The sequence below is a fragment of the Heteronotia binoei genome, chromosome 9 (assembly GCF_032191835.1).
Source record: "Heteronotia binoei isolate CCM8104 ecotype False Entrance Well chromosome 9, APGP_CSIRO_Hbin_v1, whole genome shotgun sequence".
NCBI lineage: Eukaryota > Metazoa > Chordata > Lepidosauria > Squamata > Gekkonidae > Heteronotia > Heteronotia binoei.
This window is the reverse complement of record NC_083231.1, coordinates 65104676-65119304: the sequence shown is the minus strand read 5'-3', so window position 1 is coordinate 65119304 and position 14629 is coordinate 65104676. Positions and strand designations below refer to the sequence as shown.

Sequence of the window (14629 nt, the reverse complement as noted above, 5' to 3'; positions counted from 1 at the left end):
TCAGTTCAGGGTATTGTCTGTACAAGCCACAATCCTTCTATTGTGTGTCTAACCAAAGTATCCTGTTTCAGTTCTAAACATGAATTGAAACAGAACTCGGTTGAATATTCTGACCTGGCATACCTTGTTCCCACATCATGCTCTAGTAAAACCTGCAATAATAAGCCACATAGATCACTAATGCCGGTTTAAACATACAAACTTAAAACTGGGAAATTTGCATCATTGCATTTCTATTAAATGTCAAATAACTGCTGTGAGTTTCAACTCTTGTAGCTATGGCTAGCTCAAACCTACCTTTTTTCTTTGTATCACAGAAGTACGTTATGACTTTAGAAGTGCATAGAGATGGGCCTAATATTCTGCTCAGATGAATACAGTGGTCAAATATCTCCCTAAAAACTTGACAGTTTAAGAGAGTTGCACTGATAGGAGAAGCCAATCTGCCCTCCCTTTTTAGAACTAAATAATCATATGACCATTCTCTTTGCTTCCTGCGCTCAATCATAAGAAATGGCAATCTCATTCAAGTCCCATGACAAAAAAGAAGGAAAAAACCACAGCGATCGTTTAGACTTACTGAACTAACACACAGAACCCCCAACAGCAAGTAGAACATGTCAAGGCGTATTTACAACTCTCCTCCCTGAAAAAAATAGTCACGTGAAGAAGGCAGTGATCCACATCCGTTCTTCGTAGACGTGGAAAATATTTGTAAGCCACGCCGGGTACGGGATTGTTGTTTTGTCATTAAAGGCGGTGGGGGCCCCCTATCTTTCCCAGCCATAGAGAAACGCGCTCCGATAACAGCTTAACCGACACTCTACAAGGATTTGCATATGCAAGTCTCATCGAGAAGGGAGGCCTCATGTACACGAGAAACTGAAAGTAAAGGGAGGGGAGGGAGAAAGAGAAAGAAAAGGGAATTGGCTCAGCTTGAAAGTATAGTCATTTCATTTGACAGGGAAGGGACTGAATCCGCCTCACTTGCAGGCAGCGGCGATGGCCTCGATTACCCCACTTATGCTCCTCTCCCTTCCCACTATCGTCAACAAAGCCAAGCAGCAACGATGGGAGCAAGAGGGAGCTGCGCTGACATTTTCGCATCTCCCCCCCCCCCAGTTCCTCTACAACGACTCCAGTATCCCACAAATATTCAGATGATGCGACCAGACAAAAACCTGAGAGACCAGCCTTCGTATAGTCAGCACACAGTCAACCATCTCAGATGATTTCCTTGCCTGTTCTCGTTTCCTTAGCTGTGCAGAAACACTCGCAAAAAAATTGCACAACCGTTTAACCAAGAAGAAGGGGGGGGGGTCACAATTACGGGGATTCAGGGACTTTCCGACACCAGTTTATGACCCAGGATCCTTTCGACCAAACCTCCATAAGACACGCAGACATAAACCAACAGAGAAACAGAGGTTGGAAGGGGGGCAGAATAACACTATTTCCCACTCCCCACCATGGAAATACCCTCCAGACCCTCGGGGGGTCCTTTTAGGGCCAGCCAGTGCTCAGATACCCAACATAGTTTTTCAAAAGCACAAAAAAGGAAGGGGAGAGATTCAGGGCGGGGGGGGGGATACTCCCTCCTCCTCCTCCTCCCCCCCCCCCCTCCTGATAAAGCGACCCCTAACGAAGGGAGAACGTCTGGCCTCCCTCGTCGCTGCGAACGCATCCACTCCACTGGAGGGGGGAAGGGGGAGCGAGGCGACAGCTCGTCCACCTCAGCCTCGGCGGCCACCAGTGCTGAGGCCGGGTTCAGCCCCGAGTGGTCGCTGCCATTTCTCTGTGGGCCAAAAAAGCTCAGTGTCGCCTCCGACGACGCCGCGCAGGCAACGGCGCAAGACAACCCCCCTCCCCCCCGTTCCCCCCTCCCTTACCTTGTTTATATGTCAAAGGGAAGCGTCACGTCTCTCCTCTCAGGCCGAGCAGCGGCGGGAGGAAAAACAGCCGGCAGCAGCCGCCACAGCCAACAGAGAAGCAGCTCCAGGGGAGGAGGGAAAACGGGGGGCGCTGCTCGTTAACAGCAGCCTCCCAACGCTGGGGGAGGAGACATGGGAGGGAGGGAGGGAAAGAACGAGCTGGGCCCGTGAGATAGCAAAGGCTGCCCGCCCGCCCGCCCTGCTTGCCTCACTCGCCCACCCGCTCAGGGCAGCCCGCGCGAGACCAGCCTTCACCGCGCGAGACCAGCCTTCTGCACATGCTCACGCACCTGAAGCGCCCTTGCCTAGCAGGCTTGTGCGCAAGGCTCGCACATGCCCATTTGTAGAGGGCTCCCAAGAAGGTAAAGGGGAAGGCAGGGGAGAAAAGAGATAAAGGTACCAATATATCTAATTCTCAACATATCCAGGCTGTCTACAAATCTGAAAAGTGTCCTGAGTTTGTAGAAAAATCTGAAATATATATAAAACATTTGATATATTAAACATATGGAATCAGTGCTTGTAACTTTAAGAAACAGTGCCCTCAATGTCCATTGCTAGGAAACCATATAGTATTGCCAGTTTTCAAGCCTTGGTTTCTGTCAATAGATGGGGGGCACCTTTTCCAGGGTTGTTTTGATCTCTTAGAACTCTGTTGGGCCAACTCATCTGCAACCACCAGTGGACTTGCTGCCATTGGGGTTCTCAGGTCTAACTTAGGAAATATCTGGGGACTTTGTGGGTGGAGCCAGGAACAAGGGTGTGACAAGCATGATTGAACTCCAAAGGGAGTTCTGGCCATCCCTTTTGAAGGGACTGCACTCCTTTTAAATGCCTTTCCTCCATTGGAAATAATTTTGTGGGGCTCATAGAATTGGACTCCCTGGTCCACTCTTTTTGAAACTGGGAGGGGGGGGGTTGGGTTGTTTTTTTTTAGGAGACGCACCAGATGCTATGCTGAAAATTTAGTGCCTCTATTTCAGTACCTCCTGAGCCCCAGATACCCTTGGATCAATACTCCATTTAACCCTATGGAAACTGGTCTCCACAGGGAATAATGAAGTATCCAGCAGATATCCCCCCCCCCCCATTTTCTGGAAACCTTGAAGCAGGGGGAGGGCCTCTAAACTGGGGGATCCCCTGCCCACAAATGGGGATTGGCAAGCCTACATTGCAAGACTCACACAGGCCAGACTGCTTTCTACTGTTTAACAGCAGCCATTCCACAAAGCCAGTGTGGTACAATGTTTGAGAATATCTCAATAGGATCTGGAAGACCTAGGTTCAAATTACTGTTTAACAGCAGCCATTCCACAAAGCCAGTGTGGTACAATGTTTGAGAATATCTCAATAGGATCTGGAAGACCTAGGTTCAAATTACCACTCTATGGTGGAAGCTCACTAGATGATCTTGAGCCAGTTACATATTCTCAGCTTACCTTATCTTACAGAGTTATTGTGAGGAAAAAGAAGAAAATTATATGAAATGTGCAGGATCAACATTGTGGAGAAACATAGTATATACAAAATATAGCCGAAGATGGACATATAAAATGAAGGAAGCAGGAAAAATGATGTGAGAAAAGGAAATAGCATAGGGAAGAGGATACAGGGGATGAGGTGTGCATCTCCTTGTCTGTGCAGGTTTCCCACAGCTTTCCCAGAGAGAGGCTGCTAGGGGTGAGAAGGAAAGAAAGCTGTAGAAATAGGAATGGATAAAGGTTGTTTGGTTGCTGGATTAAAAAGAAGAGAAGAAAGCAGGAAAAGGAGGGGGGCTACAGGGAAGAGAAAGACGAAATAAAAGGTACATGAGTATGTTTTTTCTATAATCTAGTAGAAAAAGCAGTGCATTAGTTGAGATACATAGGAAGTAAACTTATCTCATTCTCCCCTTGCAGAGTTGCAATGCTGTATTATAGCAAATGCATGCTGATTTTTCAGTTAAGTGTTGAGGACATACATAGTTCTTACCTTCCCATCCTTACATTTTGTACTTACAATAACCCTGTGAAGTGGGGTTACAAACAAGCTTTGATTAAAATTGCCTGTCCTTATAATAGAAATTAATGGTATGCTTATTTACTTGCATGTCATGAAAAGTTTCAACTGCCAGTGTCCATACATGAAACTACTATTAAAACAATATGATTTTTTCCAAGGCCCATTGTCAACAGTAATCCTATAAGGTAGGTGAGGTCACCCAGCAAGCCTCCATGGTAGACTGGGGATTTGAACCTGCTTTTCCTGTATCCTCATCTAGTATTAGTCACTACAACAAACTGGTTGATGGCTTTGTCCCTTTTTTATGATTACTGGCAAACTACCTCTGAATGTCTCTTGCCTTAAAAAATCTACAGGGTTGTGGTAAATCAGCTGTGACTTGACGAACCTTCCCACTGTGATTATTGTTACTGGTATCTCAGTTTCTTCTTAAATGTAGATCTAATTCAGGTGTGTCAAACTCATTTGTTAGGAGGGCCAGATATAAATGGGACTTTGTGAGGCTGAACCATGCCTGTCATAAAATGTAATGCCAGAGAGCAAAGCTATAAAGTTTATAAAGGACACAGACAGTGCTTGCAAGATGGAATTCTTCTGCCTTGCATTTAGTGAGTACTGGGAGACAGCTGTCAAATCATCACAGAACCAATAATCTTGACCAACACTATTGTATTAACATCATGAGCTGCTCCATACCTGACAAGATCTTGGATAGTACTGGTGGTGCAATTGTTTACCGATTATGTAATTTTAATTGATTATTTTATTGTATAGTAATTGTTGTTTTTAAGTCTTACAATCTAATGTTGCATTTTTATCAGTTGTTAGCTGCCCTGAGCCCACTACGGGAAGGGTGGGGTATAAATCTAATACAACAAAAATAAATTTTAAAAATAAAATACACAGGTTTTTTTAACTTAAAATGCAAACATGCTTAAAACTCTTGCAATATTTTGTTTAAAATGGAAAGGTGGGGGAATAGTGGGATTTTGCAATGCATTTTTAAAAATAAAACATTAAGAAAAACATAAGAGTCACAGCAGAAACTAAAAATATAAAATGTTCTCAGCCTGGGAAAACATAAAAGGGCAGGGCATTGCAAGCTTCTTCTCTTCCCCCTCCCCACCCTGGTCTATTCAGATTGGCAATTGTTCTCCAGTGCAATATCCCCCTTTGGCTGTGGGTTCCCATGTTAGAGTACTCACTAGACACCAGTTCTCACGTCCATTGAGCAGAGACAAAGCTGGCTCAAAGTATCAACCCTTTATGTGCAAGGACACAACTCCAGGAAGCTTCCACTGGCCCTAGGAACACTGGGGTTACACTGGGCTCCACTCCATTGAAGCACATTGCAGCACAGACAAAGTTGCAAAGAAAACACGTATAGGCGTAAACTACGCGGGGGTTCGGGGTCTGGAGCCCCCCCTTGGATTTTTCTGGCAGGGGCTAAGCCCCCACTGGGCAATCAACACAGGACTTGGGGCTTCAAAGGCATGAATGGGGTGATAAAGGCTATGTGTGATTTTCCCTCTGAGCTGCAAAGTCAGTGTAGTGACTTTACAACTTCAGCTTCTTAGAAATGCTAATTGAGCTAAAACAGACACAAATGATTTAGAGGGATGGTGTCAATATGCATATTGACCAGTGTTGGTAAGCTCTAATTGGGTAAATCAATACATTGGCAGATCTGAGTCAAGGGGGTGAGGAGAGGAGATCTTGTAACTTTCTTTCCTGACATAGCTCTTGCAGCACACATGAGATACAGACCTCTCTGAGATCTAGAAAACTGACTTTTTTTCATCCAGCCAGCCGATCTAGAGTGTTGAAGGACTCTTGATATTGTAAGGTAATTGAGATCTGCAAAAGTTTTCACTTATATCTTTGGATTCTCTGGATTGATTATTAAAGTATTGATATCCAGCACATATCAATCCTCATAAATTTGGTGTCTGTTGGAAAATAAAGTCTGGCTGGCTACACCCACTTTTAATGTACCAACAGTCAGACTGCAGGCTCTCCTTGGTGGATTCAAAATACTTGCTTGGTTTTAATTTATATTTGGGGGGAAAGTGAGATTGAGTGTGGGTGGATATGAAGATCAGAGGCCTTTAAAATGTTCCTAATGGATTCAGGTGGAGTAGCTATGTTGGTCCGAAACAGCAGAACAAAATTTGAGGCCAGAGGCACTTTTAAGAACCAACCAAGTTTTGTTCTGGGCATCAACTTTTGTGTGCATGTACACTGTTTCATTTAGATTGCACACACACTTATTTTATCTGACAGGAGCCTTTTTTTTGCTATTAATCATTGATCTTATTTATTGTTCTGCTGTTTTATGATGTGAGCCATCATGAGCTCATTTTGTCGGTAAGGCAGAATATGTTGAATACATGAAATGAAAGTTTGATTTCTGAGTATAAGTGAAAACTGAATGACTTAGGTATCAACAGCAGCTGTAAACTGTAGCATATACTGAACCCAACGTATAGTTGGTGACAGCCAGTTTGGTGCAGTAGTTAAGTGCTCGGATTCTTATCTGGGAGAACTGGATTTGATTCCCCACTCCTCCACTTGCAGCTGCTGAAATGGCCTTGGGTCAATCATCACTTTCGTAGGAGTTGTCCTTGAAAGGGCAGCTGCTGTAAGAGCTCTCTTAGCCCAGCCTACCTCACAGGGTGTCTGTTGGGGGGGGGGGAGGTACAAGAGATTGTGAGCCACTCTGATTCAGAGCATAGAGCGGGATATAAATCCAATAATAATATCCTCCTCCTCCTCCCTCCTCATCTCAATTTATACCCCATCCTACCCCCTAGCAAAAAAAATACCCATGCCTCATGTCAGAGAAATATTTTTGTGTGTGTAACCCCAGAAACTCTAGTGTCTGAAAAAATATCAAAAAGTAAGAAGGCACTGTGAAGGGGGCTAGACACCACTTTGTTGGTGTTAAAGGTGCCACTGGGCTCCAACTCAGTTCTCACATTTGTTGACTGCTTTATTATCTGTAAGAGCCCCAAGGCGCAGAGTGGTAAAGCTGCAGTACTGTAGTCTGAGCTCCCTGCTCACAATCTGAGTTCGATCCCAGTGGAAGCTGGGTTCAGGTAGCCAGCTCCAGGTTGACTCAGCCTTCCATCCTGCCGAGGTGGGTAAAATGAGTACACAGCTTGCTGAGGGAAAAGTGTAGAAAAAGAAGATATTGGATTTATATCCCGCCCTCCACTCCCAAGAGTCTCAGAGCAGCTCACAATCTCCTTTACCTTCCTCCCCCACAACAGACACCCTGTGAGGTGGGTGGGGCTGGAGAGGGCTCTCCCAGCAGCTATGGCTGACCCAAGGCCATGCCAGCAGGTGCAAGTGGAGGAGTGGGGAATCAAACCCGGTTCTCCCAGATAAGAGTCCGCACACCTAACCACTACACCTAACCACTACACCAAACTGACCGGGGAAGGCAATGGCAAACCACCTTGTAAAAAGTCTGCTGTGAAAATGTTGTGAAAGCAACATCACCCTAGAGTCGGAAACGGCTGGTACTTGCACAGGGGACTACCTTTACCTACCTTTACTATCTTCCAGATGATGTCATTGCGCCGGAGATGGCGTATTCCAATAGGGCTCTTCAGGAGCAGGGATCCTCCCAGTGGCCTACTCCCTGCCAGTGGGTTGGGGGCCTCCCAGGCGGGGGATCCCCCGCCCCTGGCAGGAGCTTGGCAGCTCTAGGGAAAGGCCACTGAATTACTTCTTTCTTATAAATAGCTATATATAATCTAAAAGTCCAAGGACCTTGATTCTCTTGTCTTTAAATTACTGTCCTGTTACTTTGGTTTTTGTAATCAGTGGTCTGTTGAAGAGAGTCCTATAAACATGCATAATTTGAGGTTGCAGCCTGTCTTAGTGACATAGCGGTGCATGACATAGTGGTAGCACCTTCTAGGTTTAATCCCTGACATTTCCAACTGAAAAGAGTCTCAAGTAGCAAATACTGGGGGAGGGGGTCCTTTCTTTCTCTGAGACCTTGGAAAGCTTGTTACAGTACATGATCTGACCAGATAGAAGCAGTTTGCTGTGTTCATTGAAGGATATATGATCAGGCACTGTCTCTAGGCAATGACCTACCAGTCTTACCACAGGCTCAACTAATGTGTTTGACCTAGTATGCAAAATGCATGCCTATAAGCCATTTCATCTGTGTTATGCCAACAGTAGAGTATACTGGGGCCTCTGATCTTAACTTGGGATTCCTGCACCCTTGTCTTCCCTTAGTGCAGTATCGTTGGACTGGCCCACTGCTTGTCTTTCCCAATACAGATCTGACTGCCCGAGAAAGATTCCACTACATAAATAAAGTGCAGGAACAATGACTTCAGCACCATTCACACCAGACCAGAAACATGGGTAACTGTGGCTAGACTGGGCAGTAACCATGCAGCCTGATCCACTGCACTTTATAGATATTTGGATCATAACATATAACCAATTTATCATCAGGTTGCTGCTGTGGTTGTAAGAGCTCCGTGGCGCAGAGTGGTAAAGCTGCAGTACTGCAGTCTGAACTCTCTGCTCATGATCTGAGTTCAATCCCAGCGGAAGCTGGTTTCAGATAGCCGGCTCAGGTTGACTCAGCCTTTCATCCTTCCGAGGTCAGTGAACGGAGTACCCAGCTTGCTGGGGGGGAAGTGTAGGTGACTGGGGAAGGCAATGGCAAACCACCGCGTAAAAAGTCTGCCGTGAAAACTTTGTGAAAACAACGTCACCCCAGAGTTGGAAACGACTGGTGTGTGCACAGGGGACTACCTGCTGCTGTGGTTAGAATTACTGAGTTCTTGCCTTGAGTTGATATCAAAGCCAAAAACTGCTACTTTTTTAGACAGTGTTAAATAATGCTTATCTACAATATAAACAATTTACCTGATAACACATTAAATGAAATTGCCATTAAAGACACTGGAGCAAAGCAGGATACTTTTCTAAGTCAATTAACAACCCTGTCTAAATACACTCAGTGTAACTGCATGTCAGGGCCCGGACCTGCAGGTAGAGACCCATTGTTTTGTCCCATTGTTCCTTCATTCATTTTCCTCCAATACAGTAGTTATTTAATTCTATGAGGTCAGGCATCTACAGTAGGCCCTTATTTTGCTAACAAATATTTAATCATATAGAGCCAAAACCACCTATACAAGCTTACCTTCTGCCCTTACTTCTGGACTCAAACTGTTGCAGTCTTTTGAACCTGACTCTAACATGACATTTAAGTTATAACTCTAACATAACTCTAACATAAATCCCAATTTAAGATCAGAGGCCCTAGTATACTCTACTGTTGGCATAACACAGATGAAATGGCTGATAAGCATGCATTTTGCATACTAGGTCAAACATAACAGCCTGACTGGGGAATGGACTTTCAGACCTGAGTGTCTCTAGTTTTCTGGCAAACTTCTGGCTGATCATGATCATGCTAAGCTGTCTGCCTTCCAAAGGTGCCCTCTGTTACGTTTTCACTAGTGGCCTTCTCAACAGTTCTCCTTCTTTGCCCTTCTTGCATTTTCTGCTTGCCCAAGTCCAAACTAAAAAATGACAAGATACTAAGGGTTTGTCATTCTGAAAATTATTAGTGGAATGCAGTCAGATACTCCTTGTTCTTTGAACATAATGTCACCTTTCCCTCCAAACAACTCTGATGGCAGTCAAACCTTTTAAATATTTAAATAAGATTGCAGAGTTGTGCAGGTGTGTTGTGCCTTTAGTAATTACATGGAACAAGACATTTTGATAGGTACAACTTGCCATCCAAGGGTGAAAAAAGCTGAAATTTTCTCCTATTAATTTCAGGGACGTTGATGGGGGGGGACTGTATCTCATTAGTGTGTTGGGGATAAGAGTTTTTTACTATCCCTGTTTTTTCTCAGTCATCACTGATTTCATTGTGAGCATCAAAGCTATCATATGTGGAAGGACCATCTCCTCCCATACTGTCCAGCCTGCCAGTTAACATCGCCTCTCGCCAGTTAACATTGGGCTCTCTGTGCCCAAATATTCAGAGATGAGAGGAGCAGCAACTAGAGACAGGACATTTTCTGTTGTAGCATCTTCCCTTTGGAGCACTCACACCCTGAGGCTCACCTTGCACCTACTTTACTTTAGTTTCTTTTATGGGCCAGGCTAAAAGACATCTTTTTATCCAGGCTTTTAATTAGAGGTTCATCAGCTTTTTAATGGTCTACTATGTTTTGTATATAATGTTATGCTTTTTGTGTTTTTATTAGTTTGTATGTAATTTTATGTTTTTGTGTGTTTTTAATTGTGTTCTATACTATATGCTGCCTCAAGTAAAACTCTGGCGATGAGGCACAGAAATATTCTAAATAAATAAACAATGCTAACATTAATTTTTCATTCAAATTATTTTTGTGATACCTTCCCTTTCTCAAGACCAATCTGAAAACCACGTTTCATAGCCAGAGAACCCACTGTATGAAGAACCTTCCATTTTGACTATGAACATGCCATCTGTTTGCTTGTTTTTCAGTTATATCATTTAAGTGGAAAGGTAACAAAAACAGGCAAAGAGTAGACAGATATGTATCATTAAGCGTGCTTGCTTTTGGGACTTCCACACTTCTGCTAACAATAAATGTGATGAGAATAAAGAAAGTGGACAACAGATGCGGAAGTGAGAGCATTAGGGAGAAAAAAAGTTACCAAAAAGCAAGGCCTGAATTGGTTTAAACTAAGAGCACCTGTGATTATATTAGCTGGAAAATTTGGGGAATAATTAACCTCAGTCACTATAATTATTCTATCAAAATCTTACCTTCTTTGTTAAATGTAGCAATTTAACATTTCAAAAGGTTTGTAAAGCTTACACACATTAAACAAATTTTCCATCAGTCTATGACAAGTGCAGAAAAAGAGAAACTGGTTATTTATGGTAGGGAATCATCAATATGGTTTGCGTCCAAGTGTCAGTTCATTATTTGTATCATAAATGGGCTTCTGAAAAACAGAACACTTTGCACATTTGTCTAATAAATCAAACATAAGAAATTACCTCCAGCTAGTTGTGGTGCAAATCAAACCAATGTGCTTTGAAAAAGAAATACTAGATATTGCATTTTAAGATGTACTTAATTGCACCAGCCTTGCCTACTGGGGGGAAGAATACATTATGCATTCCACTTGATATCTCTTGTTAGCAGCATGGCTTTCTCTGTCAGCCTTACTGTCTTTGACGTAGTGCCCTCTTCTGTTTGATATATGCCACTGCAGCAGAAAGCTGACCACTACAGAAAACTGTGAATTTTAGCTGGTTAGAAATTAGAAGTTTCAAGGCTGGGTTTAAGGAATAGGTTATCTGGCGTCTGTGGAGGGGAGGAAGAAGAAGATGATATTGGATTTATATCCCGCCCTCCATTCAGAATCTCAGAGTCTCAGAGCAGCTCACAATCTCCTTTTTCTGCCTCCCCCACAACAGAGGTGGGGTGGGTAGGACTGAGAGGGCTCTTACAGCAGCTGCCCTTTCAAGGACAACCTCTGCCAGAGCTATAGCCAACCCAAGGCCATTCAAGCAGGTGCAGGTGGAGGAGTGGGGATTCAAACCCAGTTCTCCCAGATAAGAGTCCGTGCACTTAACCACTACACCAAACTGGCTCTTAAGCAGGTACTTAAGCAGGGTTTATAGAGTCCACACTCCAAAGCTGCACTTTTCTCCAGAGGAACTGACCTCTGTCATCTAGAAATCAGTTTTAATTCTGGGCGATTTCCAAGACCAACTTGGAGTTTGGCAACCTTAGATGGAAAAGGTTTGACCACAGGAAGATACAAATATTTCCCCTCTTCCTTTGAGTTGTCCTGAACTCAAGAGGCATACAAAATCTCAACAAGTTTGTAATATGCAAGTATAGTATTCAGGTATTTCAGGTAATTTAGGATAGTCTGAGTTAGCTGTCTGCTGCTTCAAACCAATATGGCTACCCACCTGAATCTATCTTTATGGAAGGCACCACATTAAGCCACTTGGAATGGAAATCCATCAACCTCATGAAGAAACTTGCACAGACACAGACTGATATTGCTTTTCCTATACAGTACAAAAACCTGGACATTATACTGAGAGTTAGGAATCCTCTACAATCTACTTATCCTACAAATTACACAGAAAATCTGTTTCTCACGTTTTCCAAAATGCTACTCAAAACATCTGATCAGTATCCTGTACTACAAACAGAAGTTGATCAAGGAGAAACTGTGAACTGGACATTTCTATAAGGAATCAACCTACTTGGCAAAATTTCCACAAGAAAAGACAAACTATTTACTGCTGTCAATTGTAAAAAAAACCCGTAACAAATTGTTAAAAAAAACCCTAACAAATATTGGACAGAAATACATACATACTGAAATTCAAACCATTTTGAACATCAAATTTGTTATGTCACTTGCAGGGTTTTTTTTTTGTAGCAGGAACTCCTTTGCATATTAGAGGGAACATTGTCTAGAAGCCTTTTTCTGTCATCTACACTTAAAGAAGTACTTCAACATTCCTAGAAACAGGACAAGAAAGAACAGACATCTTCACAATATACCATCACACTATCTACTAGAGAACAGCTACCATCCCTCCAGCCCCCCAGTGAGCAAGATACCACCGCAAAAAAAGAGACTCCATATGGATCCCTCCTGAGCCCTGATGGTTGCAATATCACAATGGATCTCTACATCAAATGCTTTTGCCATAGTGTCCAAATCCAAACCAATGTGATCAACAAACACCATTGCATACAATAGAAAACCATGCTAAAAGGAAGGCCATAGACAGTCTCAGGAACAATCCAAATATTATAATTAAAGAAGCAAACAAATGTAGTTTTCTATTGTATGCAATGGTGTTTGTTGATCACATTGGTTTGCCCATAGGGGCATCTAGATATGTGGACTGTATTCTAAGACCCTATGCTATTAATGCCCCTAGCTATGTGCATGACATCACAGATTTCCTGAGGAAGATATAATCTTTGAAAAGCCTTCCAAAGAAGACATTTGGCCACCATAGATGTGGAATCTCTGTATACCAACATCATATAAAGATGGATTATAAGCCATAAGAAACATGATTTTTAACAACACTGCAGCTGACCTTGCCAACAGATTCTGCCATTTTGTTCTCACCCATAACTACTTCAAATTTGGTAAGAACTTGTACTTTCAAATTAACGGTACAGCCATGAACACCCACATGGCACCACAGTATGGTAACATCTTCATGGCCAACTTGGAACAAGAGTTCTTAAACTCCAGCCCACTCACATTTCTCCTATACCTGCATTACATTGATGGCATCCTTATTGTCTGGACATATGGCAAAGAAGCTCTGGAGAAATTCCACCAGACATTCAACAACTTTCACCCCACCATCAACCTGACAATGAACCAGTCTATAGAAGAAATACATTTTCTGGACACCACTGTACAAATATATGACAGATAGATAGACACCACTTTATATTGGAAACCTACTGATTGACAAACATATCTACATGCATCCAGCTACCATCCTAAACGTAACAAACTATTTATTGTCTACAAACCTGCAAGCCTGCTCTACGCTACAACTACAGCTCTCCAGTCCTACAGACAGAGATTCTCACCTTTGGGATCTACATCAAACCTTTTTAGAACTAAAATATCCACCAGATGAGGTCAAGAAACAGATCACAAAGTAAAAATGATACCCAGAGAAAGCCTGTTGCAAGAGAGACCCCAAAGAGACAATAACAACACCACATACAGCTCTCCACTCACCACATACAGCTCTCAATAGTAGAATATGGTAATCATATAAACTAAGCTTGTGACTTCAGAGTTGAAATCAAAGGAGTGCAAAAGGTATGTGTTCAGCTGGATTCCCACCAGTTAATCAAACTAATTTTAAATTCAGGGGTCAGCTGGATTCCCACCAGTTAACCAAACTAATTTTAAATTCAGTTTTATAAATATCTCTGTTCATTGCTGTGCATGGTTATATATTCCAAACAGCTACATAAACTAATATTCTACTTTCCCCAGTATTCAGCTTTTTTCCCATCGTAAGTGACATACTTGTTGATATAATTTTTAAATATCTGTGTGAAATTCAAAAACATACATGCAGCGAGAACAATGTTTCTTAATATCAAAAAGGTCCCTTTCAAAATTACAAAACAACTCACACTGAGACTAACATTTCACTTTAACATTACACTTTGAGTTCAGTTACAACAGATCTGTTCTTAGTTTTTCCTTTTATAACATGTAAGAGAGTTCTTCCTAAGGAAGGTACATTATGATTTGAGTGTCCCAAATAGCCTTTACATCCATGTAAGAAAAGTTTCAGTTCATCATTTCCAGGGCTAATCTTCTTAAATATTCTTCTGGGATGCTTCAAACACATTTGTGCTGTAGATGAAGAAAACATAATTAGAAGAAGATGAAGATGATATTGGATTTATATCCCGCCCTTCACTCCAAAGAGTCTCAGAGCGGCTCACAATCTCCTTTACCTTCCTCCCCCACAACAGACACCCTGTGAGGTGGGTGGGGCTGGAGAGGGCTCTCACAGCAGCTGCCCTTTCAAGGACAACTTCTGCCAGAGCTATGGCTGACCCAAGGCCATTCCAGCAGGTGCGAGTGGAGGAGTGGGGAATCAAACCCGGTTCTCCCAG

General features: G+C 42.8%; 1 protein-coding gene across 4 annotated transcripts in view; it reads right to left on the bottom strand.

Moving 5' to 3' along the window:
- LOC132577189 (ETS-related transcription factor Elf-2-like) overlaps positions 1 to 2220 on the bottom strand; it is a 63317-nt gene extending 61097 nt beyond the window's left edge. Inside the window, exon 1 of one of the 4 annotated variants that reach the window (XM_060246765.1) lies at positions 1890 to 2220. The gene's annotated coding sequence lies outside the window, so the exon portion shown is untranslated. The remainder of the gene's footprint in view (positions 1 to 1889) is intronic. The other 3 variants (XM_060246766.1, XM_060246768.1, XM_060246767.1) reach the window with 3 other exon arrangements.
- Between the last annotated feature and the right edge of the window lie 12409 nt (positions 2221 to 14629).